A 5,000-nucleotide genomic window follows, 5' to 3' on the forward strand; every position below is an offset into this window, starting at 1 on the left:
GATAATGATAACTATGAGAGAGAGAGAGAGAGAGAGAGAGAGAGAGAGAGAGAGAGAGAGAGAGAGAGAGAGAGAGAGAGAGAGAGAGAGAGAGAGATAGAAGGGATGAGGGAAGAAGAAGAAAAAATGGCCGTAACAGGAAAGAAGGGTGGATGAACTTGAAGACAATCAATCAAATGCTTTAACAACCTTTACAATGTACGAAAACATCTACAATGATAACGAAAGCTTAGAAAGACAAATGTTTGTAATTTTCATTTAGATTATACTTCTATTATAGTTGAGCCAGCCTTCTAAGCTGTAAAACAGTTCCATCAAACTACAATTTCCTATTAGAGCAATTATAAGTATTGTATAGATGTTTTGTATAGATTTATTACCAATTGCCCTTCATTATTGGGGTGTGTGAAAAAACTTGGCCCATAAAGAATAGAAGCTACAAGAACATTTAATTGGTCATTCAGACCCTGAGACCTTGAAACCCTGAGAACGTTCTTCGGCGGCTGCTGGTCAGTTGGGACTTCCCTTCAGACTCTTCCCTATCTTTCGTTCTCGCTATCTTCATTATTTTGGACACAGGAACGACTTTCTTCAATTGAAGGGAATCGCCTGCGCTATGTTAGGATAGATAAAGGAAACAAAAGTTCCCTGGGAATGATTAACCTTGATATATACTTAGCTTTTGATATGTACGGGTGAGTATAATATGTGTAGCGTGTGTGTCACAATGAATATATAACGTCACGTCACTTCCAGTTGGGTTTATATCACATTCATCTCCATGTAGGAGGCGCGTTGCTGCGGCCGGAGCCATCGCCTTCCATCTTTGGGCTAGGATTGCTAGGGCAAGTAATAAACAATCACTGCTGAGAATCGGAGACAAGTGGGGGACTCGAACCCGCGATAAGAAAGCTGCGAAACGCTGGTCCAATTTGGTCATGTTCAGCTTCACTGAATCTCTCACCCAAATACAGTAACTGGCAACTTAACTGTAGTTGAAACATTATGTTTTGATGCTGTCTACATTGATTTCATTCTATATCTTTTGTGTACGTTAATCTACGTATCCGTTGTTACTAGAAAAAATTGAAGGTTTTATATGTAAAAAATAAATAAGTAAGATAGATAACTAAATAGATAATTGAATAAATAAGTCAATAGATAAATAAGCAAAAATAAATAAATAAATAGAATAGATAAATAAATAAACAAAAATAAATAGATAAACAAATAAATAAATCGATAAATGATTAAATATATAATTGACAAATAAGTAAATAAACATGTAAATATATAGACTGATAAACATATATATAAATAAATGAATGAATAGATAAATAGACAAATAGATAGATAAATACATAGATAAATGTATATGAATAAATCAAAATGTAGATGAATAAATAAAAGATTCAACAAATCTCCGAACGGATTACCAGATTCTCTTTATATAAAGATAAAGTAAAATATTGGAGCAGAAAATGAGCATCTTATGAGTGTACATCTTCTCAATGTTTTGCTCGCGGTTCGCTATATCATCACCTCCAACTTTGTCTTAAATCTAAGCCTCAACGTCTCATACTCATCCAGTTCATTCACCCTCAAACTTACAGTCCACCCTCACCTTTACATTTACCCTTATTTTTACCTTTATCTCACTCTAGTTGTTTTAAAAAACGATTAGACAACTTTATGGATGGAGATGACAGGTGGTGATGGATATGGAGCTGCCTAGTGTAGGCCTTATGGTCTCTTGTAGTCTCCTTTGTCCTTATCTTCTTATGTTCTAAACCTTTACTCTCTTCCTCATTCTCACGCTTACCTATATTCTCACTCTCACATTCAACCTGACCTTTATCTTTACTTTTAATCTCACGGATTCTCTCAATTTCTCTCTCACTATACACTTACCGATGCCCTCACCACCTCACTCTCACACTCACTCCCATAAGAACATAAGAATGAAGGAGACTGCAAGAGACCGTGAGGCCTACACTAGGTAGTTCTATGTCCATTACCACCTATCATCCCTATCCATAGAGTTATCTGTTTCTTAAAATAACTGATAGTTTCAGCGCTCACTATATGGTTACTAAGCCTATTCCATTCGTCTACCACCCTATTAGTAAACCAATTCTTGCCTATTTCCTTCTTAAATATAAATTTGTCCGGTTCAAATTCATTACTGCGAGTCCTACCCTGTTGTCTTAATATGATGACCTTATTTGCGTCACCCTTGTTAAAACCTTTGATCCACTTGAACACCTTTATTAGATCACCCCACGCTCACCATTCATTTTCATTCTCACCCTATCAAGCTCACATTCACATCCCTTATAAGCTTCATTCTCCTTAAATCATAATCTCCCTTGTTCTCCTTTTTATCTCAACTTCATCTCTCTCCTTCCCACTATCAATCTTTTCCCGATCCCTCACTCATTTCAACTGTTCTTCACACACACGCTATACCTCACCCTGGTCTTCAATCTCACCCCTTTCTGTAATTTTACCAATATCTTTGGGACCCTGACCAGGGTGAGGTACAAGGGGCTTTTATGAACGCCAATTATGATGCAAATCATCGAATGAAACGGCTACAGTACCAACTACTTCTTGGACATGGAAAAAGAAGTTTGCAAGATGGATGATAAAAGATTAAAAACCAACATAACAACTCGATCCAGGATCGACTTTGTTTGAAGCTCCTCGCAGACTAAAGGGCCATTTACACGGTCAAACAGTTTGACAAACCCGGTTTGTCAGACAAGTATTTGAAGTGATGTTTGACTGTGTGAATGGGTTATTTGGTCGTCAAACACGTTTGTCGAACGTGTTTGACAACCAAATACCCTATTCACACGGTCAAACATCACTTCAAACACTTGTTTGACAAACCGGGTTTGTCAAACCGTTTGGCCGTCTAAATGCCCCATAAAGCCACAAGATCTGCAAGGGAAGTTCTTACAGATCAGAAGCGTGCTGGTTTCGCATTCGCTTAGTAGTGGGTTCGAGTCCCGCATTCCTCCCCGATTCGCAGTAGTAACTGTTAACAACCCTAACAGTTCTTAAAGCGCACGATAAGGCAAAGATGGAGGATTTCGCCGCAGTTAGGCGTCTCCTGGCGTAAGCTCTTCACCTTCTTCTTCTTCTTCTTCTAATAAATTCTTTTGGTCAACGGAAGATAGTTATAGTTAGCTCATTAGAAAGGTCATCATTGTCCAAAAAGGAGTTTAAAATGTATATCTTGCTTAATACCTTTACCCCTGATGTGAGTTCCTTCTTCTACATATACTACACAGGCAGGATTTAACACACAAATGATACATCAGCTATCCAGAACCCCCACGTAGTCTATAATCACGTCACGCTCTTCAATAGTTTCATACAACGTAGATAGAAGGGTTGTAATTGCAAACCATCGATAAGCAAGAACACAATATCTTTACTCATTAACTCAAGCATACTCCAAACTTATTCACAATTTATTCATAGGGAATAAGATTAACGGAATATATTATGAAATACATCAAAATACAAATAATTCAGTGACAGAATAAGAAAGGAGAATCACATCATAAAAGAATGCGATGAATCAGTTTTAGTAGACTACTTTCTTCCTCTTATTTTAATGGAGGATGAAAACAAGGAAACATCATGAAATAATAAAAAAAAAAGCCAAAATTTAACCTGGCATTATTTCATGCCCTCATTCTCATTCATTCATTTCTTTATAGTCCCTTATAGTATTCCACCATCCACTTCGTTTTTCACACAAAAAAAATATATATGGAGAAGAAAATACAAAACATATTCCACCATCCACTTTATTTAAAAAAAATATATAGTAAATTTAAACACAAATAAAAAGAAGAAAATACATAAAGTTTCAAACATAATAAACTTTAATAAAGAAAAAATATATACATATTAGCTATGTATATAAATTGAGACTAGCCAGGTATATTGTCTTACATGATTAATATGGAATGTTCATGTATAGTGCATTTACACCTTATAGTATAATACTTTACCCCCTTTCTCCCCATTTTCTTTCAACTTTTCATCTTAGCCGAAATTATACATTTATCCTAAGTATCATGAGCCACTGGATTGTAAAACAAGGATTAGTAAATAATAAATACAACTATCTTATCTAATAGATTACTTTGTCTAATGCTTTCATAAACTTGCTGACATAGATTTCAAAAACTAAGGTTATGCTTTTTTTAGACATCTGCTTGAGGTTGGAAAATTAGCTAAAACTTATTTTCAATTCATATGATTTCTTTAAGTAATAATTTCTTGCTAAAATAATCTTAATATTGTTTGTACGATTACTATTTGCACCTTTTAATTCTAAACGGAATATGTTTCTAAAAATGTACTGTTTGTCAACTGTTTTAATGACTTTGTTTGTGACACTGCTTTCGAATTGTATAATCATTATTCAAGTGTTTTTGTAGGATAGATTGAATTATTTTCATACATAGACAATTGTGTAAATAAAGAGCAAATCAAAGAGAAAGGCAATGAATGTCATAGAAGATCAAATCAACAAGTGACATTACGAAGATTGAACACAGATGACTTCGTAAGTAAAATAATGAGCCATCTTTACTAAATCAGAATGTTATTTTGTAACAACAAATACTTAATCGTACATATGTTGACATGAACAAATATTATGCTGTAGTTAATACGGATAATAGGAGAAAAATTCTATGAGCAAAATATATTTTAGAATAGGCATAGAATTAAACCTTAGATTCAATTTATTTTCGTGATAAAATGACTCTTTTTTTTTAAGATATAGTACCACAAGGGCGAGTTTGTATATGTACATACATAATTTATACTTATCTTATTGAATTAATTATTATCTAATTTTATATCTCGAGGGATGTATTCAATCATGAAAATTGCCTATTTCATTCAGTTAAAAGTGCACACCTACGCGATACAGCAATAGAAAATTAAATAATAATTTTGTAAATTACAAT

The sequence above is a fragment of the Oratosquilla oratoria genome, chromosome 7 (assembly GCF_046742065.1).
Source record: "Oratosquilla oratoria isolate Oo_2021 chromosome 7, ASM4674206v1, whole genome shotgun sequence".
Lineage (NCBI taxonomy): Eukaryota > Metazoa > Arthropoda > Malacostraca > Stomatopoda > Squillidae > Oratosquilla > Oratosquilla oratoria.